We start from the raw sequence: 27893 nt of genomic DNA on the forward strand, positions 1-27893 counted from the left end.
GGGCAAAGCCTCTAACGTAGCAGGGTGGCCAGTGATGTACAAGAACTGTTCTCGGTAAGAGTGAATGTGGTGGATGCACAGGTCACTTCCCTCACCTCAGACTTCCCACAGACACTTTTATCTGTTGCACGGCTCTTCTCCATGCCAAAATTGAAAGGCCATATGCAGGAAATAATGTACTTGGATATACCATACAGAGTGTAAAATTCTGCATTCATCTTGCTTCAGTTTCACCAGGTTATTAAAAAGCCCGTCTCCTTACCTGCCTTACCTATGAGCCTCTCCACCTTCCCATCTTTAGAGCACGTTTAGAAGAACTGTACCAAGGCACTGACTCCTTATTGATGCTAAGACAGGCAGTGGTGGGAGAGGACAAATAATCTGTGCTCAAAGACTTTGCATTCCAACGTGATATATGGGATGCTACCTACTGATGATTCAGCACGAAAAACACTATTACACTAAATCTTGCAGTTTCAAGACAGTCAAATAACATTGAGCCTAATCTAAATTCAATGAAATGATTTCAGCTGGCTCACTGGGCCAGTCTACTGGCCACATGCGGAGTTTAGCATGAGGAACAACTTTCGGCTTCTATATTGGCATTCCCTTACAGTAAATTAGCAAAATAAAGTCCCTGTTGTTTCCCCAGTCTAATTAAGATTGTTTTTACTGTTTTAGAGAAGCACCCAAAAAGGTTGATGATATTCTCTTACTTGTATCACACAGAGAAGCAGAGCTGGGCTAAACAGCAAAAACCTTTGACTAAGTGATATAAAACAAAATGTCTCCAATATTAAAAGTAAGGAAAGCTATACCCTGATAAACAGTGGCCTTAATTTTTAAATACAGTGTAACACATCTGAGACTTGATTACAGAAGGCAACACATACTGAAGAGATATGAGATTTGCAAAACCAAACATTACATTCAATACACTTTTCCACGGTTTGAAAGGAAGAGAAACTTTATTTCTATCAGATGCTCTTCAGTTTTATAACGAGTACAACTAATGCCCTGAAGATAAAGGAGAGCATTAGAGCACGGCATAGAAATATGCTCGGCATAGAAAGCTTAGCACAGAAAAAAAGACAAAAGAGCTGTAAAATTTCTCTTCATATAGAATAATTCAAAACAGGTTCATGACAAAAATAGGACACAATTAAGCATAATACAAAGAAATTATACACAGGTATGAAACATTAGCATATTACAGCTTCAGAATGTCATACAGACACTATTAACCCTTCCAACACCTCTGTGCTGTTATTTCAACTAAGACAAAAGTGACCATTCTGTGTCTACCGAACTTTCTGCATGGTTGAACAGGTGAAAACCTCATTATTGTTTCTTAATTGTTTTTAGATTTGCATTGTATGAAACAGCAAGATACTACTGTTACTCCGGATGCAGGAATGGGGACAAAGAGATGTCACTGAAGACAACCAGGTGAGTCTGAGTTACAGCCTCAGTAATGTCTGAGCTATCTTCCACCATTCATGTTCACCATACTCTAAGGCAACTGCATTAACAGTGACCGTTAAAGCTCATTCAAACATATATAAACAGAGGAAGCTCTAGTATTCTCTAAGCTAGGACACAGATCCTACAGCAAGCCTACTGGAAGTGGTGTTTTCAACTATTATGATAAAGTGTTTGTGTGAAAAGACAGGTTTGCTAGGCAGAGATTTCAGCCCCCCACCGAGCTGGAAGACAGGGAGCAGAATGCCCATAATCCAAGGGGAAATGGTTAGTGACCTGCTACACTACCTAGACATACCCAAGTCTATGGGGCTGGATGGGATCCACCCAAGGGTACTGAGGGAGCTGGCAAAAGTGCTCACCAAGCCACTTTCCATCATTTATCAGCGGTCCTGGCTAACCAGGGAGGTCCCAGTTGACTGGAAGTTAGCGAATGTGATGCCCGCCTACAAGAAGGGACGGAAGGAGGATTCGGGGAACTACAGGTCTGTCAGTCTGACCTTGGTGCTGGGGAAGGTTACGGAGCAGGTCATCTTGAGTGCCATCGCATGGCACATACAGGACAACCAGGTGGTTTTGCCCAGTCAGCATGGGTTTATGAAAGGCAGGTCCTGCTTGACTAACCTGATCTCCTTCTATGACAAGGTGACCTGCTCAGTGGATGAGGGAAGGGCTGTGGGTGTTGTCTACCCAGGCCTTAGTCATCTTTGACACCATTTACCACAGCATTCTCCTGGAGAAATTGGCTGCTCGTGGCTGGGACAGGCGTGCTCTTTCCTGGATAAAAAACTGGCTGGATGGCCAGGCCCAAAGAGTTAGCGGTGAATGGAGTTAAATGCAGTTGGTGACTGGTCACAACTGGTGTTCCCCAGGGCTTGGTATTGGGGCCAGTTCTGTTTAGTGTCCTTATCAATGATCTGGACGAGGGCATTGAATGCACCCTCAGTGAGTTTGTGGACGACAGCAAGTTGGGTGAGAGTGTTGATCTGCTGGAGGGTAGGAAGGCTCTACAGGGGGATCTGGACAGGCTGGATCGATGGGTCAAGGCCAACTGTATCGAGGTTCAATAAGGCTTTGTGCAGGGTCCTGCACTTGGGCCACAACCCCACGCAACACTACAGGCTTGGGGAAGAGTGGCTGGAAAGCTGTCCTGTGGAAAATGACCTGGGGGTGTTGGTTGACAGCAGGCTGAATATAAGCCAGCAGTGTGCCCAGGTGGCCAAGAAGGCCAAAGGCATCCTGGCCTTTATCGAAAATAGTGTGGCCAGCAGGACTAGGGAAGCAATTTCCCCCCCTGTACTTGGCACTGGTGAGGCTGCACCTCAAATACTTTGTTCAGTTTTGGGCCCCTCACTCCAAGACAGACATTGAGGAGCTGGAGCGTGCCCAGAGAAGGGCAATGAAGCTGGTGAAGGGTCTAGAGCACAAGTCTTATGAGGAGCGGCTGTGGGAACTGGGGTTGTTTAGCCTGGAGAAAAGGAGGCTGAGGGGAGACCTTATCGCTCTCTACAACTGCCTGAAAGGAGGTTGCAGTGAGGTGGGTACTGGCCTCTTGTCTGAAGTAACAAGCAATAGGACAAGAGGAAATGGCCTCAAGTTGTGCCAGGGGAGGTTTAGATTGGATATTAGGAAAAAAATTCTTCTCTGAAAGCATTGTCAAGCATTCGAACAGGCTGCCCAGGGAAGTGGTTGAGTCACCATCCCTGGAGGTGTTTAAGATGTGCAGATGTGCTTAGGGACATGGTTTAGTGGTGGGCTTGGCAGTGCTAGGTTAACAGTTGGACTTGATGATCTTAAAGGTCATTTCCAACCTAAGTGATTCCATGGTTTGTATTGAGTATCCCCTTCATGTTAGAGTATTTTTCAATTTACTTAAATCTTCAACAACAGAACACTTTCCTTTCTAGCTACATGGTAGACATCATACCATAATACCTTTCACTGGATTTTCTGTTTGTTTCATATCCTATCTCTATTAGATAACAAACTTGCCTGGGAAGAGGATACATCTTTCAGTGACTTGCGAAATGACTGTTCTCACACTATATTCTGTAAATAACGCTGATGCCCACGCTGGAGGCCAGAATCCTGCTTCACAAAGGGGCACAGAACACATTATTAGGTAGAAAGCAAGTTTAGGGGATTAAGTAATAATTTTCCCTGCCTGAGCTAAATAACCACACCAAAAAAAGTACAACATGAATTAAACATAACTCGCTCTCCTAGTAGAGCTGTCATTTGACACAGACAGGTTAGCTGCTTTGTTTCCACAATCTTTCTAGGAGATAGAAAGGGAGCCAGAGAAGAGGGGTGCCAGGATATCATCTGACCATGTAGAAAATCTGGCTGTAGTTTTTAGCTTTTGAGTACATAAACATCTATTTGAGGGGTTTCACAGTTGAGATTTAAAAGAACAAATTGAATTTTTCTGCTCTATTCCATTCTACACTGAACTTTATCTCTACATTTTCCTTTTAAGTGATTAGTTACTGCCACACGTAGCAGGTAGGCTGAAATCCTTTTTCATCCCTGCTTAGCGTCTCCCTACAAGGCTTACTTCCCAAATGATTGAAGACAAGAGTTCAGAAACAACAGACGCTGGCAGCCTGCCAGTCACATGCACCCACACAGATGCAAAGTTAAAAATATATCAATTCATGCCTCATACAAGTGGGTACATAGGATAGAGAGGGCTGATAGAACAGATTGAGAGGGAGAAGTGTATATTCACAAAGGGCAGTACACATGTATCTGTCAAGCAAAAGGCCACAAGGAAAGAACGGGAGCTTCTGGTACTGCTGTGCTATGGATAGGCTGCCTTAGTCAAAAGCTTTATTTGCTGGGGTTATTTATGCTCGGAAATTTGTACCTGGACTGGGATTCTCACCCCTCCTTCCTTCTCTCTATTAAAGTCACAGGACTTACTCCCAAAGAATACTATGGGCATACTACTAAGGGTATGACATAAATAGTGCTGGTAGGAGAATTTTGGTTTCAACTGATCTTCTAAGGTTAGATTTGACTAAGGGATCAATGTGACAGACCTATTTTCTGTGATCACCTGTGTCTCTGCTTGGCTTAAATGAGTAGATTTTTGCCTCTTCTTTCACTGTGGGTGAGCTGTACCTTGAAGGTGGCACATTCCTCCTACAGAACTCAAGCTGAATTCAAGTCCTGGACAGCCTAACAATAGTACACTATTTTTACCAAAACCCCAAGGACTGCGCCTTAATTTCAGAGAGTTTGTATTTTTCTCATTTGTTTGGTTTTAGTTTGACGATTAACTTCTGCTCCAGATTCCCTAATTTGAGCAAAACAGTTCTTTTCAGTGCTAAATGGGAGGAAAGTTCTGAGAGAGCATTTGGCTCCAGTCTGAAAGGTGCTGCTTCCCAAGGATGATGGCTCAGGCTCATTCAGTATCATGCAGTGAGGAAAAGGTCTCTCCTGTTCTCTTAAGCCTCACACTTTTCCTGGGTCTCGTTCTAAGTCTCCTTTTAAGAGACTTTTATTCCAAACAAAGGGAGCTGCCCCTTTCAACAATTTTAAGTAGCGTAACGTCAGGATTTTTACCTATTCTAATAGCAGTACTTTGAATTGTCTACTGAACCCATTATCAAAGACAGGCTATGGAAATTAGTTGTGTAATTAATTGTGTCATACCGGTGGTGCTTTCCTGAATGCACCCTACTAAGCAGAGGTGAATCTTCTGCAAAAGGTTATTAGGATTTCCTAAGCCAGGTCAGCAAAGTTCACGCTGCGCAAGCTAAGCGCTCTCAGGGTAGCAACTGTACAAACAGCCCAGGAAAGTAGGGGTTTAATTTTTTGTTGTCTTAGGACCTGGTTTTGTAATAACAGCCAAACCCCAGGAAAAGTGTGAGGCTTTGAGGCAAGCAACTCTGAGGACTGGACAGGGCTAAGGTTAGCAGAAGGGTATGTTTATGATGCTAATAAACTAGATTCTGATTTCTAGCATGAAGGGGGTAAATTACAAACTGATGAAGCTTCTCCACAAATGTGATTTCTATTAACATTAAAGCAGCCATGGGCATATACTGAGGGGAGAATCGGTCTCTAGAGTTTGCTACTTTAACCATCAGTCATATAGCGCAATTGCTGGAAGAAAATAAATGAAACAGCAATAGCAACTCTAAAGGCAGATAGAGGACAGGAGAAGGAAAATATTAAATAAGAACAGTCACTATGGAAACAGTGGGATTTTTAGTATTTTAATACCTGGATGACTCAGAGGAGTGGCAATAAGACATGGAGCCTTTTGCATTTGGAGGAGATAGCAGTTCAAATTTTGCCCAAGCTAGGGGCAATTCAACGATCGCCCTAATAACAGTTTATGTAAAATGACTTCACAGTTTCAGTTCATTTTCAAGAGCTAGTATCCAGCTAGGAAATATCTCCACCATGCAAATACCCTCGTTAGAACGCCCAGCAGAAGGCCTGAAAACCTGACTGGGGAGGCAGTGTTTTCTCGCTGCTTCTACAACAACAAGGTTAGGACGTGAGGAAGTTTGTTTTGCTGCTGCTGCTGCTATCGCAATGCCTGTGAGTATCAAGATTTCAGTCTCCAGGCCTTGCAACTACGCTTCATGACCAGCAAATTAATAATTAAAGAAAAGCATACACTGTGTTTGCAAAACGCAGAAAGGATGAAGTTAATGAATTGCAGAAGAGAAACAAGATCTGAAACTAATATCCCTAAATTTGGGAATTTTTCTAGATTAGTTTGTTCAAGTTACAATTCCCACCTATGCTGTCTGGTCTAAAGCCAGGCTCACATCCAGCATAGTTCAGGTGCCTTAAATGCATTGGTCTTTCTGTAAAAAACAGAGGCATTGCTGTAGGAATGACTGAAACAAACGCATTTTCATTCATTCTTTGGATAATTTTGTTAAAGAGCTAAACCGCATGAGTTTTATTTAGTTTTTAATACTGGAGCTATACAATAAAGGACTACTTGAACAATTATCTAGAAAAATGTGTTTCATATATTTTCAGTCACACAGAAATGAAATTCTTTCTAATGTTAAGATGCCCTACTTGCTTGTACAGAGACTGAGAGGAAATCTAACACTCCTTCCTCCGTTTCTTTCCTTTAATGCCTACACACTAGACACAATGCAAATCTGGACTGCCGCCTTGGTAGTCTCGCTACCAACTGCTACTGGATCCTGGAGAACATAAAGCAGATGGAGTGCATTACCAACAACTTGTTTTGCCAGCTAGTCAATCAGCTGAAAACATCCATGATCTAGCCATATTTTTTAGGAGAAAGTTGCACGGGACAGCATTAAAACTTATTAGAAGATATAGCACAGGAAAGTACAGGTGAGAAAACCAGAGAAAACCTCACCAGGTTCCCGTTCTGTACAAGTCACATTCACGGAAAGGAACTTTATGTGCTTTTAAAAAGTCATTGCTGAAAATAAGCAGAAAAACAGTTCAGCTTCACTCATCTAATTTGCCAAGTGTTCTTGATGATGTGAGTATTTTTGGCGCAATGCCACTGATTTCTATACTTAACCGGTGAAGTACTATTATGAAGATTGAAACCAGTTCAAACAAAATGACAAAAAGTGAGAAAGTAGAAGCTGTATGGGACAGTACGATAACTCCAACCTGATCAATAACTTTGTGAGAACTGTACTGCAAACAGAAGCTTCATGGGGAGACCAAGATGCGCTGTGAACAGAAACTGTGAATGTAGGACAGCCCATATATCTGAGTTACACATAAGCTACCAAAGCAAGACCCATAAAATGGGCTGTGCCTCCCAGGCCCTTCACAACTAGAGAGCCACAGCGTTAGGAAGAAAAGTCTAAATCTTCACTCAAGGTCTGTGAAAGATGTTGCATTAGCAGAAGTTAAGATTTGGTTTAGAAGAAGAAACTCCGCAGGAAAACCACACACTTGTTGGGAGTCTGTTCCCCAGCAAACCATAGGGAGAAGCACATTAACCATCACGCAGCATTAGCTTCAAAGGCAGAAGAGAGTTCTGGCACCAAATTCACTTATGATTACGATCTAGTACAGATAATTTGGGTTCTTGTCTAGTCTTGGTCATAAATATTTATTTTCAATAGATGGAATATAGAATCACATTTCGTGTAATGATACTGCTGGATCTGATACACAAAAGCTCTACCAGTTGTTGCAACTGTCCTCAATTTTACAAGACACGCAGCAGTACTTGCTAACAATGGGAAGGCAGCTTCACACCCTTATGCTTTGATTAAATAGCAATCATGTTATTTTGCTGTTTTGCTCACCATGTATCATACACATCTGTTATTTCAAAGAAAATTTATGTCTACACAAAGGCTGAAATAGGACTTGAAGGAGAAGGGGGGGGTATGGGTGCAAGATTTCTAATCTCATCGTATTTTAATTTCTGGAAAGAAAAAATTCCCTTTTCAGTTAAATAAATTCTGTTTAAAAGCACGTGCACAAACACAAAACCCAAACAGTATTTCAGCATATTTAAAATGCATGCAATGAACTGAAATCAGAATAATTCTGGTATTTTAAAATTTTGCTTGTAATTCACAAAAAAGATCAATCAGCAGCAAAGCAAATGGAAAGGGAAATTAGCGTCTTCAAATTGTTCATTAGCCCAGACTAGTATCAAATATTTTTGTGCTTTCTGTATTGGCCTCCATTTTCTTTTAGGCTCAGAGAAAGTTTTGCAAATGTGTTGTGATCAACAAAATGTGTCATTTTTTGTAAAACCCTGACATGATTCAGATGCCAGGTTTCTTTCCTGAGGTTCTTTTAATCTGCTCTCCAGGTCCTTATTTATGCTCTCCTGTAGATATATGTGCCTCTTAGCAAAAAGCAAAATTTCCTATCGTGTCCTGCCTGGGTCACAAAATATTAAATTCATTCCTTATCACAACCCATGTGTTAACTTAGGTATTTAAAACGTTTATGGAAAAGTGCTATGAATGCCTTCCTTTTGTGCATCAGTCAAACTCCAAACCCACTGCATTTCTGTGGGTGTACAAGTGATTTAAATTTCAGCAATTTCCTACTAGTCAGTGTCGCCTTTTATTTCCAAGTAGTGGAGAACTCAACTAAAAATTATGATGGGCAACCTTCAAAGGCTTTGGAGCTTGAGTTTGGTTTGGATGTTGATTCATATGCTGTGAAACACTGCCGCAGAAGTCATGTTCCCCATTGCATTAGACCAGTTTTTTCTAAGCCTTTGATAATTGCAGAAACTTAAGACCTGTTGCAGTATCCCTGCCCTCGTACACCACTCTATAGAAGGTCTGCAGAAGCCACAGGTGGTTTCCCTGCTGCGTTCCTCAAACCGAGCCATTCTCACGCTAGCACAGAGGATAATACCTGGCCGCTGCGGAATGCTACAGAAAACTCTGCTTCTGATTTCAGATTTTGATAGACACTTCTCTAAATGAGGCTGGAGTGATTGAGGTTTTTTTTTTCACTCCTCTCATTCAATTCACTTGGCCATAGTACTGGCACATGTGAAAATGTGTAGGTTTTTTTTTTTTTTTAATCTGCAGAGTGACTCACACATTACCTGATTAAGAATGTTATAGCCCAGCAGGAGACTAACATCATCCCATTTTTCAATGAGGAATAAATGTTGTAATCAGGAATTTTACACCACTGTAAAATCTTAAAAGAACTGAAATACGCTCCAGCTTTGTGGTGGTGTGTATATGAAGATCTTATTAAGTTTGCAAATGCCCTTTTAAACAAGCTGAAATTGAGCCAGGTACCTACAGCTAGCCACTAACGAAAACATAATAAAGTGCCCACCTAAACTACTGGATAATGAAATTAAGTATCAAATTAAAATAAGAAGGCAGCTATAGCATAAAATTAATGACTTTTGTGATGTCTCTGGTGAAGCATAGCTGTTTGTCAGATGTTAGCTGAGACGGTCATTTTAAACAAGCTGGGGCTGGTCCACCACTTACAGTTAGCCCTATGCAAAAGGAATTCCTTTTTTTTTGTAGCTTAATTTTCAGCTTTAGTGCAATATCAGATCACCAGTTCCAACTCCCCAGCTATGATCTCTGGAAGGGGCAGACATACTCCACATTGTGCTACTACATAAGCTTCTGCAAAGAAAGATGATCTGGAGCCACTGCATACTGTATTCCAATAAGGCATTAGTTAGATATATTGGCTCACTTAATTCAGACCTTGGTTTCGTTCAAAAGATGGAAATTAAAATAAATGAGCTGACTGACAGAGAAGGTGAGCAGGAGAGCAAGTTTGCCCACTAGAAATACCATTAAGGTTACTCTTAACTCTCGCAAATGGAGAGACACTGAAACAGCCCACATAAATCCCTTCCAGCTGAACAAATCAGGAATGCATGTAAGAGAATTAAAAGCTTTTCACTCCTCTTTCTTTCAGGAAATGCTGCGGCCCTGTTGTTAAAGAACTTCAGTGGATAGGAAAAACCCCCAACCTTCTCGGAGTTTAGAGAAAGAAGATTATAAAAGAAGTTTTCAGTGAATTCACAGATTCCCAGGCTGTGCACAAGCTGCAGGATACAAGGGCTCCTTACAGCCCAGTTAGCCTGGCATGCCTAAGCTTTCTGAAGAATTTTGATTTTGTTTACAAATTACCAAGGAGGATTCTCTGAACCAAAAACCAGAACAGAGAGATTCTGAAATAGCTCTGCTCTCTTAAAATACCTTAGTGGAAGCTTTTTAAATGCTTCACACAGTCATATGCACAAACGTCCTTATTTAGGAAAAATGTGGTGGAACAAGGTACGGGGATAGAATTATGATCCTGAAGAAATCAGTTGTAAAGAGAGATAAGCAGAAGGAGCAAGACTCACCTTTTGGTGATTGACAGTGACTTTTAACAGCTTGAATCTTGACACAAGCACCTCAGCTAAATGCTTGTCGCTCGCGATGCTTCAAAGGAATGACCTGTCGTAACCAGACTAATGACCAGAATTGGAGAGAAAGGAAGATAAAACTGGCTTTGAGAGAAGTGCTCTTTATTGACTTACTGTTGGTCTATTATCAGCTAAAGACTGAAAATATTCAGGACGGCTGAATGTTGTCATAGCTGAAGTGGATGGAAAGCTAAATACATCAAGACGGTAGTCCAAATCTTTCCACCGGGGTGCAAGACTCTGGGGATATTTCCCAAGCCGTCTTCCTGTGAGTTCCGTTAGTTCTACTGTGGAAAGCATTTCAAGGAGAATAGTTACTGGTTTACACTGTGTGTCAGGGTTAGTATGACTGTACCACTAGGATTAGATTCAGACCTAACACAAATGTCAACTGAAGTCACTGCAAGGCAGGAGCCCTTACGCTAGTACCGCATTGCCTTCTGGCTAAACGAGAAGGTAGAGGAGACTGTAAAACACTGGGATTTCATTCACTGTCACTAATGTCAATTCTTAAGTGGCCAAACTCTTTTATGCTTGATGTCAGAGATGGGCTAGGTGGTTGCTTTGATTATTCCGTTTAGCAAGCCAAAGGCGAGTGGTCTTCTGGCAGCTTCCCACAGCAGCTTTATAATCTGTTACAGTGGCTTTCGTCATCTTGCTGTTTTACTCCATGCCATAATTATTTTCTCATTTCTAAATTCACTATTAATTTTAATTAAGCTCATCTACACTCATTAGTTTAGCTAATCTATCTTCACATTTAAACACACACACACACACCAGTCTTCATTCTGATGTAGCGTTGGCGTGGAAAGTTTTAGGCAGAGAGGCAGAAAGACCCACATATGTAATGAAATAAAAGGGCTTATAAGTGCAGCTGGTTGGGGATTTTTTAATTAAGCTTTTCCTATCCAAAAAAGCCAATTAGTTGGGATTGAAAGTTTTCAGAGACCTACATCCTGTTTAATAAAATTTTAATCTGAAGTTCTCTCTGGTGAAAAGTAGAGAATAATCACTAGCTAATACAAATCAAACTTAGAGGTCAAGTCTCATCTACAACAGAGGAGGTACTGAACATGCTGCATTTGATTATAAGAACAGCTCTGAATCCACAAATGCCAGCCTCACAAGTCCATCACCATGAAGCTGCTTAAGTGAACATTTCAGCAGATTTCATTCAGCACTAGGGCACAAATTTCAAATCTCTGAATTTTTTCATGTAGCTGAAGTCTTGTTCTGAGTTATCCCTCCATTTTCTCCCATAGTTATACTTTTATGGAGGACTAAATGAGAGAGTAATAATGAATAAGAGAATAATGCATTCTTACTATTATTATTACTATTATTTTCTGAGATCTCCTGCTTACAGACTTTAAGTGATGCTTCAATGTTGGAGTAGGCCATAAAGCTTAGCAAGGAAATTCTAACCTTGTCTGCGTCCTGCATATGAAAACAAGTATTCTTGTTTAACTAACAATGCGATCGATACCAATTAACCACTTCACAAGCTTCTGAATCAGAGAGTATTGTCCATGGATTGCATCAGTCCACTGTTTACTCTTCTACTTCAGCTTCACCCCCAAGCCACAACAATTATTTTATGCTTCCGCCGTCCCTATCGGACTCTCCTATTTAAAATATTCTGCAGAGAAACAAGGAGTTGCCAAGGTAGACCATATTGACACTGTGTTACCATCCAATATCCCAACAGTTGCTGGTACCAGATGTTTCAGAAGATGAGAAAAGACCCTACTGGAAGCAGATGTGAGACAATCTGCTCTGCCTAACTCACATGCAGAACTAGTATCCAGTCCACAAAGTTCGTCTATATTCTCAGTGCTTGAAAAAATAAGGCATATTTCCAGTTCCAGCACTTATTCGTATGTAGCCTTGCCAGTCATACCCTGTGAATAAGTCTGTCCATTTTTTTCCCCTTTTCTCCCAGCTGTTTCCAATGTCCATCCCAGGAACTCACTTTACCTACAAACATCTTTTCAGATATTCAGAAGAATTTACGAGTATCAAAACAGGTTTAAGAAGATTTAAAGTGTTCTGTTTAACTATACACATACCTTTAGGAAAGATAAGAGATTACCCAAAATGAAAACTACCGTGTTATTTAGTAAAGCAAGGGAGAGGCAAACTGGTATGATTGTTCTCATTATTATAGGGAAGTAATGTCTGTAATCTTGGACTTTACAGGTCATCTTCAGGTCTTACTCTTCTGGGCAAATCAGTGAAGCTGTGTGAAATAGGTATTTTCATAAATGTTACTGTTTACGGTGATTCCCTGTTTCACTTTCTATGGCCTCCACTTACTGTAGACATAAAATAATTGTGTAGGAATTGTTACAATGAGAATTCCACATCACCTATTGTCTTTGGGGAGGGAGGAAATATGTGGATTGCATCTGAATACCCAGAGGACTGTAGGCCTCACATATTCATCTATTCAATTTTATGAACATCTCCAGAGGATGATAAGACAAAATAGAATTTACTTATTTTTACAGCCTGTTCTAGGTCTTCTGTATTTTCAAGTTCATCATAGGCTATTTTTTTTTTTCCTAACATCATTTGGAATAGATCCAAGAGTGCTTGAACGTGAGTTCTAGCACAGGCATTTGGTTGAGAGACATTTTAGATGTGTTTCGGTGATATAGAAAATGCCCTTGTATTTGCACATCTTTGAATTATGTTACAGATGTTGGTACAATAGTATCCCCAAGCTTTAAAATGTTTACCCAGACTCGCAAACACAGAAAAAGAAAAATATGGCAGTCAGCATTTTCTGGCCCCCAAATCTCTCTCTCTCTCTTGCAGATTTACATTTATGTGCGGAGACCCTCAGAACTGGCCAAGAAGGGAGGAGTGAGCAGGGGGTGCATTATGAACACAGAGAGAAATGTCAGCATTTCAACCTAAGAGCATATTCTGTTGTCATGACAACATGATGTAAAGTGTTTTCTTAAAGAAAAAGATTGCAATGTAAATGGAAAAGAGAAATTCAGTTAATAGAGCAAATTCAGATGATGTGTTTTATGCGGTTGTGACATGGATTAAAACACAACATGTATTACCATAAACAGATTTTTTTTTTAAATATCCCATACAGAGAAAACACTTGCTTCACAGAAATGACATTCTATAAAAATCTCATTTATCAAGAGAAATGTAAGTTTAGAAACTACACTTAAAAAAACACCCCAAACATTTCAAATTAATTTCACATATTTCCTACCAGATATTCAGAATACATATGATGGTTTTCTCCCTCATTTTCTATGTAAACTACTGATTTAAAGTAGCTTGATATTTTATGCAACACCAAGGATCTGTTAAGTGCTGTAGAAACACTTAACGTGCCACTGGCCTCCAACCCTATAATTGCAGTGGTCAAAGGGTAGAGAAAGGGAATATCATTATCCCATTTCAAAGTGGGAGCAGAGGCACAGGGCATGTGAAGCCAGAGGCCCAAAAATCACATGAAAAGCTTCCAGCCGTGTTGGGAATTACATCAAGATTGCTGTAGCCCAGTTATGTAGTTTACAATGTCATTCTCATCTGCTCACACGAAGAGAGAAATTGGTGACTATTTTCCTTCAAACATTTACCGAGGTTTACAGTTATTAAAGCTTTCATCATTTAGTCCTTCCTAAAAACGTTAAAATTTTTGTCATTGCTTGGAAGTGTGATCCATGCCTCGGGGCATGCACTGGAACAGAACAACAGCGACAGAAATACTGAGGCAGCCCTGGCGGCCCTTGCTCACTGGCCATTAAAATGAATAGATCACATCTCCCACAGTGGCAAGAGAGAATGTATTTTTATGTCAGTGTAAGTGACCTTGTATCACTTAGAAGGAGCTGGAGAATTTCTCCCTGCACCCCACACCTCCACGATAAAGAAAGATACTAAAAAAAAAAAAGGAAAAAAATCTTAAGAAATGTCTCAAGCTGGCTTTCTTTTCTGCTTTGCCAATACAGCCTGCTGTACTCAAAAAGCCAAAATATTTAAGAACTAATGAATTAGAAAACCTGGATTTGAAATGTTACGTGACAGCTCCCAAACAGGATGGTTCTTCAAGAACAGAGAAATATGCCCCTACCCTGCCCGCTACTTCAGCAGAAAAAGATCTCCGCAACCAAAGATTCGTCTCGCCTACAGCTGACCACTAGAAGTATGCGCCCTGGCGTTTGTATTACAATGATTTATTTGGTAGGTCCTGGGAGTCAGCAGAGAAGAGGGTCCCACAGGGGTGGGCACAGACAACGAGATGCCACCTGCCCCTCGCAGAGCACCAAGAGAGCGAGGCAGAGGAAAGCAGGAGGCCATAAAAGCAGCTCTTGACTTGGAAATGTCATGCTAGCGTCACTGTGTTACACCCTTTCTGGTGGGATTTCATTAAAAGGGAACCTGGAAAAGCAGGAGCATCAGAGAAGGAAGGGGGAAACCAAAGAGATCATGTTCACGTCGGGAATTGCAGAAAGCGGTCCGAGAGCACTGCTGCGTGACAAGCGCCAAGTTGTGGGACACACTGGGCACTGCCTGTTGACAATGACTTTACGCTGGGATTTGAGGGGGTCCAGCATCCTACAGGATCAAACCTCAATGCTTTAAATAAGCTGCAGCATTTTAGTGTGAAGTCCCATCAGAAAGGAGGGCTGAATTCAGTTCCGTTTAAAATGGATGATAAGAGCGATTTGCTGGGAAGGTACATTCTGAGTAGATACTACAGCAATTCTGATATAAAAGATTACTTGTCTTGTTAAAAGCTTACAAGCTATTTGTCATCTCAATACGCTGTTCCCTACAATGTCAGGTTCTGGAAAGCTGTGAACTCCCAGGTAATGAAACAAGTCAGTTTGTGCTAAGAAAAGTATCTTGTATACAGAATTATGGCTTTGCAGCCGCTTCTAGAAGGTGGTGATCACGGTCTCCTTGCCTCTTTCAAAAATACATCTGTGAGGTCTGTATTATGTGAGATGTGAAAAAAGTGGGATGTTGAGACTCCTGTGAGCCTCCTTTCCCTTTGCAGCGAAGGGCACTGCCAGCGAAGCACAGCAGGATTCCCACCCACCCTGGAGCCCTGAAAAGACAGCATGAGCTCCAAAAAGCTTCCTTAGATGTGCAGCATGGGAAATTTGCATTGAAGCTGCCCATATACCAGATGTGGCTTGTTCTAGACCTGTCAATCTGGAAACCCTCCTTGGTGATACCTTCACTGAAGGGCCAGAAAAACACTGCATTAGCTCTGACACTGCTCAGACTTCTCTAATAGTTTTTAGCAGGAAGACTGCTGTGTGCTGTGGCCACAATAAAGAAAATCACGGGTCATCTCTTATTCTTCTGCTGACACCCATACAACCTTAACCCAGTTCCAGTTTTGCCCTCCATTTCTCTTCCTGACTGAAAAGGGCCGTATTTACTTTCTTCTACCCTTTGGTTACCTTATGTTATGAAGATTATAAGGTCCGTCATGTGGAAATACTCCTTCATCCATGTTTGTACAGCACCTAGCACAAAGGGACTCTTGGGGGAAGGTGGTGTCTCTAAGGGTTACTGGAATATAGCAATAAACATGTGAAGTGTGTCTCCCCACACACTACTGAGATTAACGAAATGATTTTAAGAAAGCTCAGGAAATTCTTAGTCAATGATACATTCCTCACATAAGTTCGGAATTTTATCTGATATCTAGGATGTTTGAAAAGGAAGTTTTAATGCTACTTCCTCTGGAGTATTTCAGAGATAACATAATTCAGGGAACTTTGCTGGGGCCTACCCATGTTTTTTGACCTAGAAACAAGATTACAGAATAAGAACCTGCTCCTCCATCTGGTGTATACACTAATAATCATCCCCAGAAGAGCAATTCAGTTAACTGAACTGATCCCCGTACCATTATTGCGATAGTGGGCCTCTACAGGTGGTCCTCTAGATCACATCAAATACAGCCTGGCTTTCAGATGCAAGCATGAGGTTAGATCAAACTGGCAGGTAGAAAAACACAGCTCTGTATTTGTAAATCCAGCCAATTTGATCAGGACTTGCTGAGAAACAACCCCATGACACCATTTTAGAAAGGAAGATAGAAAGAAAACACAGATTCACTGTTCTATTTACTAGAGATTTGAACTTTTAAAGCATAACTGTGAGAAAAAGAAGCAGCAACACAAAATAGACTCAAAATTATCATCTTATCTCTATGGTCACACCTGTGGCTTTGTTGACACAAGGCTATGTTACAAGAGATTATCAAAGTTGGAGCTAACCTTCATATCTTTGTAGCATCAAGTGAATGTCGAAGTCAGCATCGCAAGCACAGAATATCCTATTTGCTCTGTTAACTGCATCAGTAACATCTTTTCAACATATGTCTCTGAAATACAGTTTGTGAGAAGGAAGATTGCTCATTGGAACAACAAGTAAAGAAGCACAGAGATACTTTGCTAAAAATAGAGAACTTGAGTTATGCCATTGAAATCAATGGAAAATCAGAGGAACGCCTGAATAAGAAGTCTGGAATTTGACCCTAAATCAGCTTACACAATTTTCAACAAATTGAGTTTTTACAATCTGGTGGAAGCTCTAATTATGTTGTCATAAAAATCTCAGCACTGTTGAAATCTTATTTCCGAAGGCTCCCAAATAAGCATCTATAAAGGATTTTCTTTCCCATTTTGTTCCGATAACGGACAATATATGAGGTGTCAGCTTAGAGTGAGCAATGTGGGATGTGCCACCTCCATCACCTCTCTGACAAGGAAGCCGATAAACAATTGGCTGGTTTTTATTAAGTCGTATTAAGGACCAAACTCACAAGCTCTGACTCTTCATTTAGACAAAGTTCCCACAGAAAAGGACAATTAAAGGAGGTATTTCATACAATGGTAAAAAGACTCTCCTCTCAAAGATGAAACATGGTTTTGAATGCCTTAATTCATGAGATGACATGAGTAGGTGTCTAAAGGCAGCTGTCACAAACATCAGACTTTCTTCCATCTTGCGTACCAGAAACACAAAGAACTTCAGGAAGACAGTGCAGAAAATTTCAGGGAGGCAAGAAAAATTTTTCACTAGTTCACTGAGAACAGATGTTTTATAGAAATAGTTCAGCTTTAGCGAACTGCTGCCAAAGCACCGGGAATTTCCATCAGAAACCCACCGATTTCCTGGCAACTCACTTGATGCCTTTTGGCAAAACTGCCCTTCCCGGGTCTACTGCAGGGGACGGCCGATGCGCACAGACCGTACCTGAACAACAACTTCCAATTCACGGCCTCCAGCTGCTGCACAGCTGGGCGGGCGCGCTGAGGTTTGCAGGCAGTAACTCAGGGTCACGCTAGGAGGCCCAGAGGGCAAAATGGGGAGGCTTCTAGGGCAGCTGGCTGCTCTGCTTCAGTTATGAAAAGATTGAAAAAGGATAACAGTTATGTTTCCAGTTCAAACATTTCAGAGTGCTCCATCTTCCAACGGAATGAAAATTCTCACCTGAACAGACCTGTGCGAAGCTTGCTGGCATAACAACTCAGGTCTCTAGCATTTAAACTATCAGGAAATCTTTATTACTGAGCACTGTCTGTTGCAGTATTGCCCACTGTGACATCAAAAAGGCAGCACGTTTAGAGAGACACAGCATCAAAGTAAAAAATGTACAGGACATGTAACACCTGATAGGGGTTGCCTGACCCACCAAAAAGCTGGCATTAGAGATGCCATCTTCAGCCAGGAAATAATGCCTTTCCAAGACTTGCTTTAGTTTGTGAAAAACATTAGTGTTCAAATGAAATATTTTCTTTTATGATTTTCTCACTTTTTTTTTTTAGAGAGAAAAACATGTATTTCTGGCCTGATCTACCCAAGAAATTCCTTTAAAATTAGAACCAAACAGACTTCCATTTCATATGTATTTTAATGAAATGATATTAGACAGAAGACTTGTCTGCTATGGAGAAGGTAATCAGTATTCATTGCCAGCTGAAAGGTGTCAGCTAGGCTGACATGTTGACAATGCTGTATTTCCACACGTCTAGTTTTAATTTCAAAGCACAGATCGGTAACGTAAAAGCATATATTCCTAAGGCTGCACTCGCACTCAAAACTGGCCATATTTGGTCAGGCTAAATTCCTCTCTTGCCCAACATCTTCAGGTGCCTAAGAAAAAGCACAGGAATTTAACAAGCTAAAGCTTTTTTGGTACATTCTTCCACCGTCGTGGTTTCCTGACCAGAGGCAGTATTGCAGAATGGTTTGTTACAGCAGAGCCTGGGTGCGCAGTACACCTGTAATTTGGGCTTACACTGCTATTGCAAACATGAACTCTTCACACACAGCGGGAGCCGAGCCGGGCTGTTCGCCCTGAAGCTTACAATACATAGACAGGATTTAGTGAAACAAGTTTATATAAATAAGCACAACAAGTCATCCATTCACTTCAACATTAAACGTTTGCATAATAGTCTCCATATTTTGGCTCTCACAGTGGATGATGAAAGTACCGCAGCAGCAAGGCAGGGAACACACAGGAGTTGGAAGTTTCAAAGGAAAAAAATCAAATGTTACAATTTGCTGTTGACCAAGATCTTATATATACCATTTATGTATTTGTACTAATATATTTCAAAGACAAATCACTGAGAGAAAGACTACTACATAGCCAGCCAAGAAGCGTGCATGGGATAAGCCTTACACCTTAATTACATGGAGGAGAGTGCTAGAGGAAGAACAGCTTACTGAGAGGAAAAATGAACAGAGAAAGAATAAGCAAGAAGCAAGATTCGAGGATATATTATATTATGGGGATTGCGGCGTTTAGACCCAAAAGAAATCACAGAACACCCCAACTCATTTCTAGTAACTCGCAATGTCTGCCTCAGCACTGTCTGCTCCCAGGCAAAGGGTGAGCGTCCCCGCCCCGTCCCAGTTACTCCCCAGCCGCAGACAGCACCACAGGTGCTGGAAACGTGCGGTGCCAACCATCCTGCCAGGCAGGAGCAGGGTCTATCCAAGGGCTGCAGCCTCTCCCAGCAAAGAGAAGGGCTGGGGATCGGCTTCCTTCGCTGTTGGGAACTCTTACCTCGTGCACCTTCCTCCTGAATAACCGAGCAGCCACTTGGGCACGCCACGTGCGTGCACTTGGACCTGATGATGCTCTCTCTAGAACAAAAATCCTGCTCGTCTTTTAAGTGCTACCATTTCACAACGTGCCAACGTACTTTATTTTCAGTAATAGCCCTTCACCTAACACAATAAGACAAGTGTACTCCCTCAGTCCCTAGATACTGTTTAAATAGCATTCCTAGCAACAAGCATCCTTTGCCAGGAATGCAGAGGAGCACTACCTGCTCACCACACTCCTCCTCGTTTAGCGTGGCAGGATGGGAGGCAGAAGCCAAAAAACCTCCTCTGCCATCCTGGTATGCACTGAGGAGCAAAAGACCAGCACCTTTGGCAGATTATCAGTGCAGCAGGCATTCCTGCTCCTCACTTAATACTGATCGTGATGCCCATTCAGCCCCCAACCGCTATTTCCAGACTCCCTCCTCTCCTCTGGTTTTGGCTGGGGTAGAGTTATTTTTCTTCACAGTAGCTGGTATGGGGCTACCTTCTGGATTTGTGCTGAAAACAGTGCTGATAACACAGGGATGTTTTCGTTATTGCTGAGCAGCGCTTACCCAGAGCCAAGGCCCTTTCTGCTCCTCACCCCACCCCACCAGCAAGGAGGCTGGGGGGGCACAAGGAGCTGGGGGGGGACACAGCCGGGACAGCTGACCCCGACTGACCCAAGGGATATCCCAGACCAGAGGACGTCATGCTCAGCTTATAAAGCTGGGGGAAGGAGAAGGAAGGGGGGAAACACACATTCAGAGTGATGGCGTTTTGTCTTCCCAAGTCCCCGTTAGGTGTGCTGGAGCCCTGCTGTCCTGGAGACGGCTGAACACCTGCCTGCCCATGGGAAGCGGGGAATGAATTCCTTGGTTTGCTTTACTTGCGTGTGTGGCTTTTGCTTTACCTGTTAAACTGTCTTTACCTCAACCCACGAGTTTTCTCACTTTTCTGCTTCTCTTCCCCATCCTGACGCAGGGAGAACGAGCGAGCAGCTGTGTGGGGCTTAGTTGCCGGCTGGGGTTAAACCACGACATCTCCCCAGCAGATTTCTTTTGCCTGTGTACCTGCTAACACAGGGTTTTGCCCTTTTTATTACAGCTCGGTTCAAAATAAACACGAACCTCCCCAGTATGTTTGACTTGTGATCAGCAATTTGTTTCATGTGACAAGACTGCTGCTCCCAGGCAGTCTCATTATCTACAGCAGAGATCAATGCAATATTCTACTTACCTGTGATAAGCTGCATCTTCAGGCCATAACAAAACCTATTTTATAAGGGATTTCCCGACGATGTCTATATATCTGGCTGGTATAGACCTCTCATAAAATTAAAGTAACCTTTATACTTCAACAATAAACCTAATATACAGTTGTACACACATAATGCCATCATAGATTTCACATCATTTATGGATTGCTCTTTCAGCTTTTATTTCAGTAGTGATAGCGTGCTTAGTTCTGTCCTGTATTTGCCCAATGTATGTAGCTCCAGCTGCACCGTCAGATCTAACATGGTTCAATTTTCACATCTTGTATGGCTAAAACCTGATCAACCAAACTCTCGCAGAAGTCCTGTCCTTTCTAGAAAACACCCTTAACTCCAGGTAGAGAGGAACTCATTAAAGTCATGCAACATGAGTTTCAGCACCTTCAGGAAATGATACAAAAAATAAAAACACTGCCTATGGAAACACTGTATAGGAAAACAAACTTCTCTGTGGTCTAAACCCTACTGTTTTGCTGAAGTGCTCTCAGAACAGGTTCCCACAGGTAACATGCATTCTTCAGCGTTCAGGAGTGGAGGTACTCAAGGAAATTACACATTCTCTTTCCTTCCTTTTTATGGAAACTTCTCCACTTCAAATGTTATATTGCTCATTTGTTAGTGAAAATGTCAGTGGAAAACTTCCCATGCACTTGCAGAGGTGGAGTCAGAGAAGGCGGGGAACTGAGAGTTGGCCAAGTCTACTAACTCTGTTAATTCTGGCAGATTCTAGTCCTGGAGAGACTGGACTGAAACCCCCAAACAGTTAAGCAGACTAGGAGAGCAAGTGGACATCAGAAGAAAGGCGGAATTCAGGGAAGACAGCCCTGGGACGCAGGCAGTGCCTCCGTAACAGACCAGGTACCTGTCAGCTCAACCCATCAGCCTCAGCAGAGGGGATGTAATAGCTCTTTTCCAGGAGGGAAAAAAATCCCCAAACCACTCAGAGATGAAAAATACACCAGTCAAATAAGCTAGGGCTTATTTATACATCCATACAGCAAAGCAGCTTGGAAAATACGTTGCTTTTGTCTGGTAATTAAGAAAACCAGTATTTACGACTCCAGCGGATTATCGGAGAATGTACAGCCAGACCTTTTAAACATCAGCATTGTTCCACCCCCCCCCCCCCCCCCCCCCGTATTTTAACAAAGTCACAGTGTAAAAAGGACTAATTAGTATGTTATGAAAAGGCACACATCCAAAGATGATATTTGATGCATTTCTGTACTGGAACCTGAAATTAATTACTTTGTACTGAAGTTCAGATAGGTGTATTGAAAAAAAAAAAAAAGACTTGATTAACCTGCCTGCTTGTGAGTTCTTTAGGGGTCACTAGTAATATTGTTTTTGTTATTTTGATTGACGTTTCACTTTCTCTTAAGTGCATTGCAATTTTTCTCTAAGGAAAAATGAACTATATGGAATGTTTTATTTAAAATGTTCAAAGTATTTTCTAATTCTTTCCCCTTCACAACACATCTCTTGTTCTGCAGGCCTTTTGTAACACGGAAATTAAAAACAGTAAAGATACAAGAACATTCATAATGCATCATTTAGGTAATATGTTTAATTAATGTGAACAAAGTCATCATTTTATTCTGGTTATCAAGATGGTTTAAGCAACATAAGATTTTCATCAAGCATGAAATTGGTGCCATGGCCTACAGAGCTCTGTTAGAAACTTACTTCAGATGCTTTTTTGCACCACAAGTTACCTTACATGTCTATTTTCATGCATGTGTGCTGGTCTATGCATGCACTTAACTAGAAAGATAAAGTTGCAACTGGTATCACAAGAGCATATACATACTTCTCAAATAAATTATTTGGACAGAAATGACAAATTGTCCTTTAAAAAGGAAAATAGCATTGCCAGAGTTTCTAATGTGAAAAAAGTACAGTTAAATTGAACAATTTCCTCTCTCGTCCTATCCCAATAACCTGTCCCGGTCTTCTGAAATATTCATGAAAGAATAATTATTACCATTTATGGTCAAAATAAAACGCTGTTAATGGCACATGATTTTATAGCAGTTCCTAATATTTTCCCTTCGCAATTGCCCATTTATTTGACTTGCACTTGGCTCCAGCTTATTATTGCCCTCAGTGTTACCAGAAGGGCACATTTAAAGAGAAAAAAATATGTTATTAGGATCAAGATTAATCATAGGAATACTGATTTTTAGCATAAACAGAGAAAAACATTTTGGGCGGAAAACGCGTTATCTAACACCATGTCTGAACAGCCTGAGATCATGTTTATCCAAATCAACACTGGATATGGAACCACATTTATTAAACAGATTTCACAGGGAGCTCACGATAATCCTGCCCCGACTCTCTCCACAGCTGGATTCCAGCGGCCAGCAGGGAAGTATCTTGTGTTAGAGATTATCTGTCAGCAGCAAAATGATGTTTAACTCACAGCAAGACGTTCAGATGTTACAGTGCGCTCACTGCAGCATCCACCAAAGAATGGCAACTTCCCTCATCCCTTCGCCTTGTAATTTCGTTCTTTTAATTTTTAACACTTTAATAGTAGCCCAGTTCTAACCTTACTAGGACGTGGCACCAGTTACCCACCTTTGAGGGTGGCTTTGATGAGGTGCTGGGGACCATCCGCTCAGACACGATTGAAGTAACAGGACCAAACAAAAAGGAAAGTGAGGTAAACATGCGGTGATATTCTCTTTGCTTTAAGCTTTTTGGTTTGAATTAAAACTAAACATCCTCCCCCTCCCAAGAAAAAGTCCTACGGGAAATTTTAAAACCCTTGGGTGTTGCTGGGCTTGTCTGTAGTGCAGTCCTCAAGCCTTGAAACCTTTTGAAGACTTCTTGGCATTATAAATAGGAAAAACATTACATTAATAGAAACTCAATCTAGCTAAACTTTTTCAATTAGTTCCTCTAAGTGGGGTATTAGTGCAAATGGGTTTTTTTGCTATTAAAAGAACAGGGAAATGCAAACTCCATGTATTTCCTCACAATAGTTTAATTGTAGCATCTGTGCATTAATTCCCAGAAAAATAATTTGCAGTTAAATGCGAGTATGTAAAAAAAATCTTGTATTAGACACATTATTATAAAACAAGACATTAATATTTTCCTTTTGACATTTTGCTCCGTGTTTCCTTCCCTAGCAACAGACAAAATTCAGGATGATCCTGAGGTTCTGCATTAAAACCAGAGAGCATCGTCAAACTCTTCACCAGTGTAAGGTTTGTAACCTACAGCCAACACAGATGCGTGAAGGATGTGTGGACTGTCACGAATTCCCACCCCGTATCCTATATGCTCAGAAACAATGTTTGCCTACACCTCAAAATACACAGATGATTCCTCCTGCATAGGATAAGCTTAGAAAAGAGAACCTTTCTTGTTTGAACAGGCAAGCTATACAGTAACACCATCGTTCTTTCTCTGACTTCTCTTATCGAATGAACAGTCAGACAAGAGTGGATTTTCTTCAGGGTAATCTCCACAGCATGACTTTGCGTGTATATATTTCTAAGAGTAATATACGGTCCTCACTCATGTGAGTGATTTCAGCAAGGCTCACTTCATCGTCATCGCCTGACAACTCAGTAAGACACAGCAAGTAACAAAACCCATCAGTTTTCAGTATCATGCAGGTTCACTCCAGCATCCCTTCCTAATTTTTAATGCACCCTACTCTTGAGCATAGCTATTTGCTATTACAGGAGAGGCTGCACAAGCATATGGTGAGTGGAGGCCCAGTGAGCTGGAACGTCCTGTTTCAGCTGATATTCTGCAGAACTGTTTGGCTATGGGAGCTCAGCAATATATTTTGATAGGCTTGACTATGCAGCTATAGATCTAGTTCGCTTCCCACTCGGATATTGTTCATGCTTCAGTTATCATGCACAAAATTAGTGATAAGCAATATTAAGCAGAGTACTCTGTATTGCAGTTCTGCCCAAGAGGGCTGATAACAGATCCCAGTCTCTTTATGCTTTTTGCCTTTATAGGAAGCTGAGTGACTGCTTCCCTGGGAAGCAGAAGCAGATAAGTATTCGGAGCTTTATGTTAATGCAATGTCTGTCATCCCTCTTGCACCTTCACCGGGAGCTTTCGAAGTCTTGGTGGAAATACTAAAATGGAAGACCTTTCTCCTAGTGCTTTTTCACTGAGGATGCTATGATGCAGCAATAAGTAGTAAGGATATTTTAGCAGCTTGCCATGCATAAAAAATGCATGATCTTCAGAATACGACCGCTGATAGCAATTAACATGCATTTATAATACATCTATGAGTAACTGCATTCTTACCTGGTTATTGCAGGATACATAAATAACCTTTCAGCTTGATGTGCTACAAGCCCACAGATTTCTTAATTTAATGCATGCTCAGTCCATTAAGAACAGTAAGAATCACATACAGCTATCCCATCTTTTATAGCACAGGGTTTAGAATATCGCTCGGGAGCCTACATCCTGGCTTTTCTGCCCTTGTCCCATTCTATCAGCAGTGGATTTTCCTAGAAAAGTCTTAATAAGCTATCTCCCATACTCTTCGAATATTCTATTTGCAGGCTTGGTGTTCTTTGCCCTTCAAATTTAATCAACGTGGTCTGATATTTTCTTTAAGATGTCTCGAGGCTATACTTGTCCCCACACTGTCCACCCTATGACCATTGCTACACAAGCCCTTTGCCTCTAAACAGGCTGCCCTTTTGTTCCTTCCAGATGATTCCAGATCACATTAATAAAACTCTGAATCAAAGCAGTATATCCAAAGAACTGCAACAAGACATGGATCCCTTGCCCCTTTGGCACAAAAAGTATACAAAATAATTCCAAACTTCACCAAGAGCAACAGCAGGTGACAAAGGTTTTCTTGAGCGTTGTCCTTCCACGTTGCATCTTTGACACCCTTGTATATTTTCTCTTTAGGGCAAATATTCCAAAGCTTCGTGTATTTTTTGCCGTCATTCCTTAGCGTTTTACTCTCCAGTTCCGGATTTACCAAGGCTAGAACTTTTTAGTTGGAAGGATTTGCTTTCAGCTCTAAAATTACTGGGCATTTCGGAGGGGAAAATCAAATGCATGTTCAGATAAGAGACTGAAGATAAGGAACCAAAGATAAGGAACCACAGGAGAACAACACTATTTGTGTCACTATGGCATAGATAGATTTTAGGAAATTAAGAAGGGTATCTGATTAAGATCAATAAGGTGAAAGAACCTTTACGTTACCTACACTTCAGCCTACCGCATGGCCTGGGAAACCATTTCGCACAATGCCAAAGCAGCTTATTTTCCAAACCCTTACCCTCATCAAAACAATAACATCAAATAGAAGCATTTCCACGGTTGCTTTGCATTAGAGCACAGCTGCCCTGTTGCAAATGAACACAGAACACCATTCACGTTTGTGTGCACCTCTATCTACCCAGCAAATTGCAAACTGTTGAATTCATTAGGGACATAGAACAAGAGCCTCAGCAGAGGCAGGTATGCTGACTTACCATAAATGAAGATCTAGTTCCTGCTAGGAAATGAAAACTATCTAAATCATTCAAGTGTACTCTCTAAGTCTCATAAAAATATTCTGAGTCATCTGACTGATAAACTATGCTAATTAAGCCTGATTGTTCTACTTAATCCTAACGATTGCCTGGAAACCTCAGAGGATATTTTGTCTGGCATCAAGAGAACAGCATACTCACATGAAGGCCCATTGCCTGTTTCGTTGATTGTCCTGTCTCAGAGCCTCAGAAACCCACGTCAGCGCCGCTGAACAGTCCTGAATTCCTGTACCAGGAAAAATGGACAAAACATTCACATGTAGGACTCACCTACTTCAACTTTATTTTTCTTGGTAGTCTCCTTAGTATTTTAGATAGGACAGTGTCCTATGTGGGCTATTAGAACAATATGCTTTAAGTTAAGAACCAGTAGTATAAAATGAACCACCATGCAAATCTGTCACAACAGCTTAACAAAAAAAAAAACAAACCCAAAAAAACAGCGACCCATGAAAAAATTGTTGGAAGGGTCCGTATTATTTGTATAGTATTTTCTTTAAACTGTCGCCACCTTTTAAACAGGTATCCTCTAATTTTCATCTGGATTAGCACCAGTCCCCCAGTGAGAGATCTGCATAGTCACTTACCTGGAACCCATGCAAGAATTGTGAGAAACTCAAGAGCACCAAGCTCTGGGAACGTGCAATCTATTGCCTTGTAAAGCCCTCTGGGGTTTCTTAAGAAGACTTTAATGGGATCCAACAAGGGCGACGTTGATTATCCCATGCTGTTTCAAAGATGTAGCAACCAAACCACAGAGCCCATGAATCTGAAAGGCAGCTGACAAATCTAGAAAAGAAACAGAATTTGCTAAGAATCAGAAGGAAGATTTATATGTCAGATGACTGACTATATTTCAGAAGCTGTCATTTCTAGGAACATCAGTTGGAGATATTATTATTTAGTACTACCTATACAGAGCCACATACATATTACAATGTATGTGTAGACGTTAAAGTCAGCAGTAAAAAAAGACAGAAAGAAGGGAAGTAGGAGGGAAGGGAGAGCAGTTTCATATATATAAACAAGGTGTTTTCTTAAGACTTACTTGGAATACATACCGCCTTTGAAGGTTTGGGTTTACTTTTCCATCTCAGCTCACAAGTTAATTTTGCTCATGAGTTTCTATGTACTATTCTTGGGAATATATACGTGTGTACATATATATATATATTTTTATTTTTTTTTTAATGAGAGTAATGATATCCTGAAGCAATTACTAACTTAATCTATAGTAAACTTGTTATATAAATTCTGGAATTGTTCTTGAGGGCCTTCTGGGAACCCTGCTACTGAAAATTCCCTTCTATCAGTACAGCCTGTTGCTTTAGAGCCTCTCAACACCCAAGGTTTCTTTCTTCCTCAGAGAAACAATCGTACACATTACTGAACACGCCACAGCAGAAATATGACATTATTTTGTTACCACACTGCTTAATAGCATTCAAATATGATGTTATAAACACATCACAAATATCAATCTTGAAAAGACATTAAAAATTCAAAGAATACTAAATTACCCCATGTGATTATAAATTAATAACCATGAAGAAAGTTGAAATTCAAAAGTTCTGAACAGGTAATT

General features: G+C 41.0%; 1 long non-coding RNA gene across 1 annotated transcript in view; it reads right to left on the reverse strand.

The window, feature by feature from the left end:
* LOC126050340 (uncharacterized) overlaps positions 1-26537 on the reverse strand; it is a 111509-nt gene extending 84972 nt beyond the window's left edge. The window contains exon 1 of the long non-coding RNA XR_007509518.1: positions 26450-26537. This is a non-coding gene — a long non-coding RNA (uncharacterized LOC126050340). The remainder of the gene's footprint in view (positions 1-26449) is intronic.
* Positions 26538-27893: the final 1356 nt, after the last annotated feature.

The sequence above is a fragment of the Accipiter gentilis genome, chromosome 24, assembly GCF_929443795.1.
Source record: "Accipiter gentilis chromosome 24, bAccGen1.1, whole genome shotgun sequence".
NCBI classification, from domain to species: domain Eukaryota; kingdom Metazoa; phylum Chordata; class Aves; order Accipitriformes; family Accipitridae; genus Astur; species Astur gentilis.